Source organism: Alligator mississippiensis, chromosome 10, assembly GCF_030867095.1.
Source record: "Alligator mississippiensis isolate rAllMis1 chromosome 10, rAllMis1, whole genome shotgun sequence".
Classification (NCBI taxonomy): domain Eukaryota; kingdom Metazoa; phylum Chordata; order Crocodylia; family Alligatoridae; genus Alligator; species Alligator mississippiensis.
In genome coordinates, this window is record NC_081833.1 from 46,164,687 (window position 1) to 46,179,282 (window position 14,596).

The 14,596-nt window shown below is 42.1% G+C and overlaps 1 long non-coding RNA gene across 4 annotated transcripts in view; it reads left to right on the forward strand.

Annotated features, from left to right (window-relative positions):
- Positions 1-271: 271 nt before the first annotated feature.
- LOC109285705 (uncharacterized) overlaps positions 272-14,596 on the forward strand; it is an 80,713-nt gene continuing 66,388 nt past the window's right edge. For all 4 annotated transcript variants that reach the window (XR_009455249.1, XR_002093543.2, XR_002093544.2 and 1 more), the window contains exons 1-2: positions 272-366; positions 1,607-1,692. This is a non-coding gene — a long non-coding RNA (uncharacterized LOC109285705). The remainder of the gene's footprint in view (positions 367-1,606; positions 1,693-14,596) is intronic.

The window sequence follows — 14,596 nt, forward strand, 5'->3', positions numbered from 1 at the left end:
CATTACATTGGAAATCTAGAACTTGTCATAATCTTTGCTGAAAATATTTGAAGCAAAGTTAAAGGACTGCCCCCCTTCCCCCCAGGCAAACCCCAGCTGGGGGCTGGGGCCAGGAAGAGGGATTAAATACCCCTTCTCCTACTCAAACTTACTGCTGGCTACAACTGTGGACTACAAATCCAAGAGTAATTGATGATCAACCCTGAACAGTCCTGCTGCTGTAATTCTGGACTACAAATCCCAGAGATCTTAGGGGTAGCAGGACGAGGAAGTGAACACACAGTCAGAGAGCAGTGCTCTGGCGCCCCCCCACAAGGTTCTAGCCTGAGCCACTGTAGGCATGTGGCTGCATTTCCCAAAACAAAGGTAAGTGTCTTCACTTTCGTTTCAATTTAGCCTATGCATTTTACAATTAACCTGCAAAGACTGAATTGGTTCAGCCTTGGGCTTTTTGACTGTCTGTACCTAGCCATAAAGATGAGATAATAATTTGTATTTGCTATCAAAACAGTTTCTGGAAAAATCTTGCGATTTCTCTCATAGATTAAGTTAAGCATATACCATAATGGGGCTGAACCCCAGTTGCTGTAAATCAGTTTGGTTCCTCTGAAGTCAGTAAAAATTGGATTGGTTAATACCAGCCTCAAATGCATGAAACAAATAATGAAATGAAATAAACAGACAAGTTTCTTTAAACCTGAGAAACTAAGGCTTGTGTATCATTGTAAAACAAAGTAGGCAGCTTGTTGTTCATTTCATGCTACTGAGTAATAAAACATGTTTTGAACTGTGTTTTAGTAACCAAACTCAGAGAAATGCAGGTATAATTATATTCATCACTCAACAAGAGTTATATTTATCAGATCTGGTTTAAAGACATTTTGCTTTATTCTTTTACAATAGGCAGGCACTTATTGAGACAAATCTTGTAATATGAGACAATAGCCAAGTAATTGCATATTGCAAGGCATGCTGGAGTCTTGTGATATCTCTTCAATAAACTGCATTGACCAGTTGGCAAAGTTAAACAAACCACAGAAAGTGAAGAAACAGCCTTGGCATGGCAACTTGACATTCTGCAGCTTTTGTCATTAGTCTAACTTAATATTTTGAACTGTGCAAGACTCACTACAGGCTAAATCATAAATGTGTTTTTTTTCAAATGCATTCACTATTTTTTCCTGGGATGGTGATTATATATTGTAACACTGCCAGGAGACCTTGGAAGTACTGCAGGCTGTAAAATACTATATCTGGATTTCTCAGCATATGAAAGTGGAGGCAGGGGTGGGGAGGGAAGAAAACAAATATATGGAATGGAATTTTTCCTCTGAAATACAGTGTCTCAAGTATTTGTTCTTTTTAAAAAAATTACATTTTATAAAATGGTACATTCTTAACGCAAGAGTTCAGATTCTGGTCAAACTGCTGGATTCTGAAACCATATGTTGTGATGAGCTATTATGCCTCATTTCCTCTTTGCAGTTTGGGTTACTTCTAATTACTGACAGTATTGACACTATGTTGTTTATATGGGCAGTCGTATAAATGTTATAAAGGACTTTTAAATTGCCTGAAGCATTTACTGAGATCATTCTGTCTCCAGCTTATTGAGCCGGTGGGAGCCAACTTCACCTTCCAGACTTAAGTCTCTCTGACAGAGCTTTGTTATAACAGAGAAGGATTTTTGAGGTATCATTTTAACATGCATTTCTTAAGGGCTCTAAGGAACTAGTTTTCAGAAATAGGATGGGGTCATTCCAGTGAGCAAGACTATGGGTAAGACCCTTGAAATCAGTGGGAGTTTTTCCACTCATTTCAAGCAGATCAGGATTTCACCCAGCACAAGCACATATCTTATTTGTGCTTTTTTGGAACTCTGTTACTATATATTGTAAATCTTTGGTATAAATCCAAAAAAAAAAAAAAAAAGAGGAGCTTTTAATAATCACTAAATATTTACCTTTTCTTGATGCTTCAGGGCTCCACCATTTGCTGTGCTTCACAAACTTACTGAGCAATGTTCCTTGTTCCAGAGAAAACTCAAGGTTAATTCAGCAGCTTCAACTCAACTAACTTCTTATTGTTACCCAGAGGTAGTTTTGCCCAAAAGAGTTAGCTCAGAGTTCTCTTTCATAGAGAAATTAACCTTTTTTCATGTGGTTAAACTGGTTTGAAAATCAAATGTCAAGCACTCCCCTGAAAGGCAAAAATAATGTTCACTCATCATTTGAAAGAACACTGAAATCATTCAGAGAGGAATGCTGCTAATTTTCAGGTTTACGGCCATCACAGCTAACATATGACCTTGCACCTCAACAGCTTTTAAATATTAAATCAGAAGAGTTCTATTTTTGATTTATGAATAATTGTGTGAAGCTGTTTCACTTAAATGTAAATAATTATCCCATAATGGAGAAATTACTGTAATGTAAAATATTGTAATTGCGCTTTCCCACTAAACTGTCATAGTAGGGGAACTATTGTATGTACAACACTTCTACAAAATTCATGTAACTATATAGAAATAGAAAGAGACTGTTTAAAAAAAAAAAAAAAGTGACTACTGCAATTAAAAGATTGATTCGTCCAGTAGTAGCAGTTTGAGTCATGAAGTACAGGTAAATCTGGATTTTTCATTCTGAGCATAACACTAGGTTATGACTGTTCATGAACATAATCAAGTATAGGGGAGGGAATAAATTAATTTGACCCAAATAATTTATTTCTAGTTTAAACACCACTGAATTTAGAGCATTTAGGTGTTCTCCAATCTCTATTTAATTATCATGGAAGCATAGTCTCTGAGAACATGCTCCTGACCTCATGCCAGCTGCAAAAGCTTCTATATGAGATGATAGCATTGCCTCCTGCCCCACCCCTCTTCCCCCTTCCTGCTGGAGTACTCTACTTTCTGGGGTAGAAAACCCAAGATCATATTTCATTAGGAAGGAGTGTCTTGTAATGAAGCTCCTTATGCAATTTTTAACAAATATTTTCTGATTGCAAGGCACCAGCCAAAATGCAAACACATATTAACAAAGAAAAAAGCTGGAAGGTAAATTAACTGATACTTTCTCATGACTGTTCATACACTGCAAGTGAAGAGGAATGATTGCCTATTTCTGAAAAGACATTTAAGTGCTCTTCCTATACCTAAGTGTGAACCTGTTCTACTCTGCTTGAGTCCTAAAAAACAATTATTGCAAATGGGGGATGGGTGCTGTCCTTGCTCATTGCCTTAGATTCAAGTGTAAGATGATGGTGTGAGCCAAAAAAGTTAACATATTTATGGGGATTTGAGCAGAGTAGAATATGAATCACACTTAGGAGTATAAGCCCATTTACACACCTAACAGGTGGAATAGAATCTGTCCATTAGTTTGTCAACAATAAATTAATCCCAAATACCTGCTCACTGAAATTGAGCTCCGTATGTCATATTTCAGACCTGACTCTTTTCTGTGGGAGGAATTTTGGAATGGTGGTTAGGAGCTAAGACGAGAAAACAGGATTACTTGGGTTCTGCATGTGAACAGATTCTTGCTACACATAGCAGATCAGTTTCGCCTTTGTTCCACCACTTCCCTATGTAATATTGATATACCAAAGTGTTTTTAGGCTTAGGATTTGGTTCCTTTACTCAACCTGATTTGTAATTTACTCTTCAAATTACCCCACTGAATTCAGTAGGACTCCTCACAGAGTAATACAACTCAACATACATTAAGATGGCAGAATCTGGCATTATATCAATATTTGGGCAGTGCTTTGAGAAGCCTGGATGAAATATACTATGTATGCATAAAATATTTGTGTGCTATTAGACGGTGTTACCTTTTGGAATATTTTCCTGTGCTGGTCTTCCTAGAGTATTTTTTTGTATTTACGCTTTAAAAAAATGGAATCCAAAGTAAAATGTCCGCCTTTGATTGTTCCAACTATCTTTCCTTTCTCTTGTCTTTGAAAGCTAATTACTATGATATAACATCTTGATAATGAACACAATAGGATTAGGTAACTGCATAATTGGAGAGGGAAAATGATTTGAACATTCAGCTCCTGGTATTCCCTACTAAGGTCATATGATTCAGTGAAACTGAGTCTTGGCAGGTCTGTACTCTGTTATATAACACATCATAAATGCTCTAAAGTGTACTTTCTGAGGTCAGGTATCTGCAAGCAATTACAAAGTGGTGTTCCACAAACGCTCTGAAACAAAAGTGTTACAGAAAGCTATTTTTGAGATTGCTTAAGGGTCTCAATTTGTTATAGTTCTTAAAAAATATGGAGCATTGTGGTACTGTCATAGGACAATATTAACATGTCATGTGAACAAATTAAAGTGCAGTCAGCTTGCCAAGTGATATTTTTAACCAGAAAAAGTCTTCATGATTCTTGTATTCACAGTATTTTGGAAGTTGTATTTTAAACAGTGTTTAATTGTTTTTTCAATTAACACCTTGCTTTAAAATTTGAGCTCCCTTGAACTTGTGGCTTTTTGTCTGCCTATATTAATAAGGCCTTGATTTTTGACATGTACTAGCATATACATTTTGTGTATAATTAGCGCAAGTAGCCATCAATATGCATATTTTACCTACATGGATGATCATTTTGGATGTCATGTCCAAGAATGTTTGAGAGAAATTCACAAGAGCATCATAACTTCCCCAGAGATTTTTGTGCTCCATCTTTGGTAGTATGGATGACAATGATATGACTGGTTCATTAAGAAGGAAAACCACCACAGCTTTAAGATCTGTCCTGAAGAATCATCAGTTTCTTGCAAACTCTGGCATGGGATGGATTAGTTACTGGGGTCCTGATGCAGGAAAGTGCTTGGATATATCTTAACTTTAAGATTGGTTTAAAGCCCAGTGACATAGATGAGATTTAAGCAAATACTTAAAGTCTTTCACAGATTAGGATTCAGAGCCCAAACTGCACATTTTGTAAACTGACATCAAAAAGTGACCTTTCATGTGAAAATCTCTGCTGTTCACAGGTAATAATTATTTTTTTCCCACCATATATAACTTTTTAAAGGTTTGATGCACTCTTTCTTCTAGGAATGGGAAGAGGGAGATCAATAACTAAAGGAACGGTGACTACAAAGTGGAGAGTCAGGCTCAGGACAGGTGTCACAATAAATATTCTTATGTGTCAGGACAGGTGTCACAATAAATATTCTTGTGTGTTTAATATGCATAGTATTAGTCTGTACTTACTTGACTCCACACAGGACTGGCGTAACTGTGTATTGATATTAAGAATAAATGCAATGGATAACCATTGATAAGTCTTTCCAATACTTAAGGCTGCAATCACATTATGGCTGCTTTTTCCATAACTGACCTGGCATGGGAAAAGTGTCTGTCCTGCCTTGTGTGCATATATCTAGGTGAATAATTGATTGTATTAATGCTGTTCAACAAAACTACACTAAGGCAAAATATCATCATAATTTGGAGAAAACTCCTTTATATTGCATGATGGTAGAGGAAGGAGATCTTTATACCTGGGGAGGGTTTCCTACAGAAATAATTCTGGGTCTAGAAGGGAAATGAAAATGACAAAAACATCTCTTCCAAAGATTTCCTGAGCTGGTCTTCCTCCAGTATGCTGTTTAATAAAATCTTACTGTTGAGGAACAGAAGTAGAAAAGGCTAGTCTTAAGGCAGAAAAATCGTCAACTACCCTAAAATATCCCTGGTTTTCTATGAATTCTCAGCTGAAAAGTATCATGCAAAACTGAGATTTTCCACATGTAAAAGGAAAAAAATATATAGCTCTGCCCTCTTTACAGATTAAAGAAATCAAGGTCACCTAAATGAATTCAGGGAATTTATTATAACAAAGAAATACATCAAAGCATGACACAGCTTTGTCTCCACAACATTTGTAAAATTCAGCATTAAAGTCATTCAACTTAAGGAATAAAATTGTATGTGTGCACATGTCAAGTACTGTAATTCCTCAGAAAGCATCATGAAACTGAGCTTTCACAGTCTTTGATCAAAGGTTAACTATACATATTTCATTGTCTTTTTAAACATTTTTCACACCCTCTTCCCCCTGCCCCCACTGCGTTCACATGGGTCTCCTCTAAGATTTGTTTTTTTTTAATTTAAATCCCAAAATAAAATATAGCATCTCAAACTGATTTTATTATTTTGAATTTTTCTCTAGAAAGTCCCTACCATCCCCAGGTTTATATATAACCTGCAGAAAGGTCCAAAATATTTGGAGTACTTCCAAATGTGTATTTCTGAGTTATTTATGTTGCTTCTATCAATTAAATTTCCTGCTTACTTGAGATAAATTAATATAAAGCCAAATTCACTTCCATTGTAAATGTTTACTATGTTACCTTCTTCTGTTCCCATTCCTATTGAAGTCAGTTGAAATTTAACTATTGAATTCAGTTGGAGAAGAAAGAAGGAAGCCATATTTAGTTAGGCCTTACTGCTGCTTTCATAGACGAGCAAGGAATTCATTTCAGCAGGACTGTTTCACACAAAACTGTGTGGCATGCCTGTCTGTCCCTAAGCAGTATTGTGAAGGGGCTTGGTTACACAAATACATATGGCTGGGTCTAACCTGTCTCAGAATTTACTAAGATCCATGACAATTGCAGGTATTAAACAGGATTTTATTCTCAGATTATTCTCTGTCAGAGGTATTAACTCCCATATGATCCTGGGTCTCCAAGAAACACCAGCATTCCTTGACTTCTGGGAGAACACATTTGAGTAAGGTTACTATACATCTGGGTTTTCCCAGACATGTCCTATTTTTAGATCCTCCAATCTTGGTCCAGGTGTTTTGTAAAAATACAATAAAATGTCCAGGATTTTGTTCTACTCCTAGCTTGCCCAAGCAAGGAGCTGCTTGGGGCTGGGGGCAGGGTGCTCAGAGGGCACACACACATGTGGTCAGCATGTAGCCAGGCAGGGGGTGGGAGCAGCCTAGCAGCTGGATGCAGATACACACAACCCCCACCCCCCACAAATGTATCTGTGTGTGTGTGTGTGTGTGTGGTGGGGAGGCAGGTCTGGGGCTGCAACAGGGTGGGGGAGGCACATGCCCAGATGCACGCCCCTTCAGCAGCGGAAGGTAGAGGGGTGGGGAGGAAGCAGCAGGGAGCTGTGTGGCTTGCCCAAGAGCACTGGGGCTGGTGCTTGTGCTTGCAGGGTCAGGGCTAGGGGGTGCAGAGGCCTGTGGGCTGGGAGCAGAGCTCGGGGACTGTAGCTTCTGAGTGAGGGGCATGGGTGGAGGGGGGCTATGGCTTGGGAGTCATGGGCAACAGAATGGGCTCAGGCAGGGCACTGCCATATCACTGTCTCTTTCCCCCCCCCCCCCCTTCCACCCCAATCATCTATCCTCCCCCCACGTGGCAGGTTTCCTCCTTTTTGGAACTGGAAAGATGGTAACCCTACATTTGAGAGTCTTCCTCTGCCTCTAAGTCCTGTTGACCAGGATGTTTTGAAGGCAGAGTATGCTTTTCCCTGGAAGCCAATTCTTCCCTGTAGCTCTCGGATTCCTCTCTAAATAGCTACTTCCCTAATGTTGGCCCTTAATTCCCAGACCAAAAGCCACAGAAACCCCTTTTAGGGGATGATGCAATTTTTCTGTGCTACAAGGAAGCTGTATCCTGTTCTCTCCCAGGATGCCTAAACAAACCAGGCTGACCCCTTTAAGGACAGGGAATTGGCTTGCAGTGGTACTCAGCACCAAGTTGTTATATATCAGCAAGGCATGGGTCAGTGTGAGCTGGCCAGAGATGTTATTGTGTCATGCTTTCAAAGTGTTCATGCTCTCATGTAGAAGGTTTCAGTAGCATCTTTTGGGTTTTTGGGGAGGTTCCCACAAATCTAACTTAAGATTCATGTAAAGAGGGAAGGGATTCCTCCTTAGGGCACATCCAGATGAACACAGCTGTCCGGTATGTGGCACCACAAACACGTCTGCCACTCCACATACTGCACAGTCAGGTGTTCTCCAGACTGGAAGGGCACTCTGCCCATGCGTGTGCTGCTCTGGATATCCGGATCTCCGGGGGTAAAAAAAAACCTATGGGAAAAAAAGGTGGAGCAGCACATGTATGGGCAGCATGAGCTGCTGTAAAGTGGAGCCAGGCCACCCAGAGCCACACAGCAGGAACCAGCTAGGCTCTGCTTGAAAGGATCACCACTGCTGCAGCCCCCAGAGGTTCCCAGGACCCCAGGTAAGGCTGCTGGGGCCAGCCACAGTGCTGGCCCCAGCCTCCCCTACCACCTTCAGGGTAACTTGCCATGTGCCAAAGCACGCATGGCACAGATGTTCCCCAGGGAAAGTAACTGCCGCTCAAGGTGCACCACTGCTGTTTGTCCTCAGGGAATCAAACTTCCATGCTCATCTGGCCCCGGCCTTAGAGGGCAAGCAAAAACAATCTATTAGCTATCAGAATAGTGCCATCAGTTGTTAAAATATACAATATTGAAACTGGGTAATGGTGAAGCAGTACCATTCGTTAGTTATGCCAGACTTCAATCGAAATCTTTATTACTTTCAGTACTTATATCATTAAAGCAATTTTAGTTTTGCTTTCATTTCCTTCCAAATGTTGAAGAATTAGTAAATAACATGTTCAGCTTAAAAAACAATAATAGGGAGATGGTAAAAGATCCTAGAAGGCCAGCTGTCTTTTTCCAATTAAAAGAGAACAGTTAGATGCTCACTTTTTAGCTAGTGTTTATTCAATGAAGCTAGTGTTTATCCAATGGATGAAACTGAAAACTCAGAGGCCTGATACGAAACACCTGAACATTTTGGATGCTGCTTTCAAATATTTTAACATCTGGTGGGACTGCCAAGTTGAACTGGGAAACTTCTGAAAACAGACCTTTGTGGTACCCTGGTATTTTCTCTTTCAGAGGCAGCCACAAACAGAATAAGAAATTAGAGAGAGAAAAGTTGGCTGAACATTCTTGAACTTCCAGTAAGAGGTCTGGTTTAGTTTGGGTTGAAAGCAGGGACTGTCGATCTCTGCTTTTCTTCTAAAAATTACAGAATTTTTCAAAATGAAATCTTAATATGAAGTGGTTGAAGTAAAAAAAAACCAACACCCCCAACCCAAAAAACACCCCCAAAAAAGCAAAATCCCAGTCTTTTTGCTCAATTCTTAGCTTGGAAAGAATTTCCTTTGATATTGATACATTCAAATGAGGACTGGATTTGGCCAAAGTTTTCAAGGGCAGACCATGGTTGTCACAACATTCAGGGAAAATTGAAACATTCTTGGACCAGATGCTCAGACCCAGTACATCTGCTCTGTGCTGCTTAAGCAGCATAAAATGGCTAAAAACTAACTTAACTTGTTACTGCAAGATACCCACAGTCTAAAGCACTTATATGAATTCTGTAACTATACCTTAAGTTACTCACGCATTATATGGCTTTCTAAGGACTGCACCATTCTGGCAGTCATTTGGCGTATTCCTCTATGATCCTGTACATAAAGCCTCAAGGTGAGCTATGTTGTAGTCATAAATAGATATAAATTTCCAAACACTAGTTCAGCTCGCCTTTATCAAGATAACACCTGATATTTCCAGATGTCCTTTTCATTTCTCCTCCCTTCCCTTTCTCTTGGCCTCATCCCTAACCCCCCAAAATCAGATATATACTAAAGCTATGTAGCTATGAATAGCACACGCACCCATATTTAAGAAGGGGGAAAAGTTATCTAGGCAATTCAGGCCTGTTGTGTTGGCTAAAAGAGTCTTATCTTCAAGGATTAATCTTGGAACTGATTTCTGTCTCGGCCGGGCTGAGCCGACTCGAGGTGATTCAGAAATTACTCGTTCGTCAGGGCGGGCTGGTGAATGGAGAGGCAGACGAGGTTTAATGGTTGTAAAAAACTTTACTTGCGTCGCGGGTGGCTGCGACGGAAACGGTTCGGTCGTCTGGACAACAATGTGAGTTGCTCCAGCTGGCGAGGCCAATGCCAGTAAATCTGTCCGTAACTCAAGCCGGCAGGAAAAGGGTACGTCTGGGACTGCGTTCGGCGACGGGAAGAGGGATCGATAGGTGATCAGTCTATCGACCAGCCAGCTGCAAGTCAGATCTCTAAGAGGCACTCTGCAGTGTGCTCAAAGCTCTTCGACTTGGGCAGAAGTCGCGCTAGTTTTTGAACGGGCAGCAAGCCAATTACCGGCCACCACATGTGAATAATTTAGCACTAGCCAGTTGTGGGACACGAATTTGCATCTGAATGGCGGGAACTCTTTGCACCGTGCATTTCTGTGCTGCAAAGAGAAAATGCATCCTGCAAAGACAGCTGCAAAGTGGCGGGAACTCTCTCCTGCATGCGGGTTCTTTATGCAGCAAAAACCCTCGCTGTGCAAGAGGCTCTCAGGTGACAAGAAAATTCCATAGTGCCGAGGCACCAAACTTACTGGGTCATGACATGCCCCCTTGCCGACGGCACAACTGGAACTTTCAACACATGAGCACATCATACGGCATCTTTGTTAGAGGATTCACTGACTTGGCAAAGCCTTCACAACCAATATATATATATATATATATATATATATATATATATATATATATAAATACATAAGCAAATAACTTTGAACACATAACAACAACGGTTGATCATCGTCTGATTGGAGAACAGCCGCTTCAGTCCATCTTCTCCTATAACAGACAATGTCAGTAAACACCCAACAAATGAAAATAGTGCCATAACAAGTCCTGAGCAGATGGGTTCTTTGCTGTCTCAGTGCCTCCCTCGCAACTATCACTTTCTGGCTTCGAATGGACTGCAGTCTGGTCTCATAATCAGGTGGTTGTGGATTACCGCTTTTGCTGGGGTCAAACCTGTGAAGAAAACAGAATAACAAGACAAAACCCAATGAGAAAGAATCATAACTGGCTTCACTGTAAGGATACTGGGTGAACATCGGAACAGCGAGTCATCCAGTTGTGATGAGCAATAATAGGAGGACAATCAGGCTTTTCTTCCAGTTGGACAGAATAGGTCCATTGGGATATTGTCCCGGCCGTTGTACTGTCCCTTTGTGAACTTGTGGATGAGACTGATGAGGGTGAGGTATTGAAATCCATGCTAACTCGTCAGGTTGAAACTTGGGCTCCCAAGGTGGGGGTTTTTGGACATTAGCTTCGTCCCATAACGGCTTAGCAGTGTTTAGTGAAATAAGGACGTCGTGATTAAATTTAGTCCAATTTTTAAACGTTCCTCCTCCTCTAAGGTGAAGCTGCTCCTTGTATAGACCTATGTGTCTCTCCACAACGCCGTTGGACTGCGGGTGGTATGGCAGATGAAGATGCCATGCCACATTGTGAAGATGAGCAAATTTATCCAGAGCATTAGAGTTAAACGGAGGTCCTCCATCAGACTGAATTTCATGAGGGGGTTGCCAGGCGGCAAACACAGCAGTTAAGGCAGCAATAACGGCAGTGGCATTGCTTTTTCATAAGGGAATAACCTGTAACTGTCTGATCCCCAAATCAACCACAACTAGTCCTTTATTTGGCGGTTTAGACCCTGGGAGGGGTCCCAGTAAATCTACCTGCCAAACTTTTCCTGCCTGAAACTGAGAAGGATCGAAAGCTCTGATCTGATGCTTGGTTTTATGACATTTCTCTTTAGCACACGTTTCACAGGCCTGAGCTACCTTTTCCCAATCCCGCCGAGCTCCATATGAGGCCGGCTCTGTAATGGTTCGGCACCAACGTTGATGACAAGCCCGTGGTCCTGGGTGACCCCAAGTTTCGTGAAGCCACGCGAGAAATGGATTTGCTTCAGGATCAGTGGTAGATGTGACAGGCAAAGCTATGTCGGTCCGGAATGGATCCTCCAAGAGCTTATCAATTACCTCATGCACTGAATCAGTATCTGGACGATGGGACTTAGTGTGCCTAATCAACAGAAGGCGTACAAATCTAGTTAACGTCCTCCAGATGTCTCGCCAATCATTCAAATTTTTGGAGGGAAAAGCTGTGCCCGTAAGAATTTCATAGATATACTGCGAATCAATTGCGATGATCGGAACTGGGAGTGTATCGTTATGATACATCAAACAATGTTCTAGTACCTTCAGGAATCCTAATAATTCACATTTTTGGGACGAATTATCATCTGGGTCGGCTTGGAAAATTTCCTTATCATGACAAGCTTTACAGTAGTATCCATAGCCTCCGCCATGTCGGGAGGTTCCATCTGAGGCCATCCACGCTGGGGCTGAAGTTCCATACAGCGTAGGAACCTTTTCCTCATCTTCTGGGCTTGGATCAGGTACCGTGTCTTCCAACCTCCAACAATGCCAATTATAATGGTGGGTAAGTACTAGCGTATTCCAGGTCTTAGACTCCCCTTGAAAATGCGGGTCGATTCTTCCCGCGTCTAGCAAGGGTAACAATGTGGCACCAGGAGCGCGTAACGTCCCATGCCCCCTTGCTAACGGCTCCACCAGTTGTTCGGCTAGGAGAATCTTTCCTATAGCTCCATATCGATGTTGTGCCGCTTGAAGCGTCTTATGGGCCATGTATACTACTAGCTCATCGTGGGGGTTGTGCACGACAGCCCACACGTGGTTGGTGGTAAATCCAAGGGTTACAGTTAGTGACTCACCCAGATCGATGGCATGGAGTTGTGTACCTTTAACCGTGGTTAGCAGGCGAAGCAGATTTTGCTGATCCTTTTCCGTCCAAGGCGTGGACTTTCGGGATTTGTCGCGAATCTGTCGCTGTAATTTAGTGAGGAGTGCCAAATCACTGGGTTCAACATAATGTCGATACCAATTTAAATGATCCAAAAGCTGTTGAAAATGCCTCTTAGTGACAGGGTGGAATGTTTTTAGCGGATCGATGTTAGGACCCTCATGCGAGACTCCGTGGCGGATGGAACCGGTGTATCAAGTGCCAAGGAACGTAGTGTCGTCTGCAGGATGTAGGCTTGACTTTTCCTCGTTGATTGTCCATCCCTCACTTTGAAGGTGAGCAACTAGTTGGTTTACTACACTGGCAACTACAGAGCTATCGCGACCCATGATGGCAATATCATCCACATAACTCCAAATTTTTAATTCTTTTTCTGGGGGAAGAGAGTGCAAGGCTCGAAAATTCTTCAGGGTGTTATTCATGGCACCAGTGGCTAATGATGGAGCGTTGCAATATCCTTGCGGACAAACTGTCCACCTGTACATGATGCCATCAATACACATATTCAGTATTCCTTCCGGGTCAGTTATTGGGATAGAAAAGAACATATTTTTTAGATCTAATGTAACTCCGACCCACGGACTTTGCTGGAACTGTGCCATTTCAAACATACACTGTGGCAGAGTAGACGGATTAGGTTGTTGAAGTACTTGGCATCTTTTATTGACTTCTCGATAGTCCACGACCAACCGGGCTTCATTAGGCTTCCCAGGTTTCGCAACTCCCCATCCTGATGATAGGTAGGTTGTTGGCTGTTACAGTCTTAATACAGCCTCATCGCTCGAGTCGCTGCAGAAGGTCAGTAAGGGACTGTTTTAGAGAATCCTTAGTTGGGATTGGCCAATATCGCCAGGTGGAATTGTCATGAAGCGTTGGTCGATGCCAGTCCTGCTCTGGGATAATTACGGGTAATACCTGTAGCACTTGTTCCTTAAGGTCAAGCGCTTTTATCCCTGGGATTCCTAAAATGTTGATGCCCCCTAGAATGGCCTCTAGGGGATATCGGTGGTCCTGAACCCAAAACTTGACCTTCGTTGTGACGGCAATAGCGTTAAGCCCTTGTACCTTGATCGTCTTGGTGGTCTTTTGATGAGGTATCATTGAGGTAATCACATTGGTCTGAGCTCCAGTATCAAGAAGAAAGAATACCTGTTGTTGGTCATCCGGATTGGTAGGGTTGTAAACAGTGAGTTCAGCGTATGGTCGAGAATCAGTAGGATCAGGTCTGAGTTGGGGAAGGCCGCCGGCAGAGCCGACAGCCATTACTCGTTTTTTGACGGATCTTCAAAATTAAATCCCAATGCTTCAGCCATATTGGCCTGGGCCTTGTCTCCCAAAAGTCTCAATTGAGCCTTTGTTAGTCCGGAGTGAGCGAGAAGAAATCCGAACATAGTTCTTTCCTTCAGAGTTCTTTCCTTTGAGGTTCTTTCTTTTGGGGTCCTTGGAGGTGACCCCCATGGCTCTCGCCGAGGGGTATACCCTTGACGCCTAGGCCTCAATGTTGCAGCCAGGTACGCTGAAGGTCGATCCCTTGTGTCAGTAGAAGCTTCCTCACCTTGCTTCATAAGTGCCTGCAATCGTGGGAGATGGCCTAAAAGATTTCCCACTGGTTGACCTGTCATCGGGTTCAAGAAGAGTCGGAGTGTAACAGCATTCGCTCCTCCGTACACCTCCACGCAGGCATCTATGGCTTCCAAGGGCGTTGGAATTGCCCCGGGGTCCGATAGGTGACGATGAGCCCATCTCTCTTTACGCTGGACTGCTGTTAGTCCCATTGGATTTGTTCTTGGGCTCCATGAGAGATACGACAGTCCAACTATAGCCAGGAGAAGTTGTTCTGCTGTAGCCTTCTTCGGGCAACCCT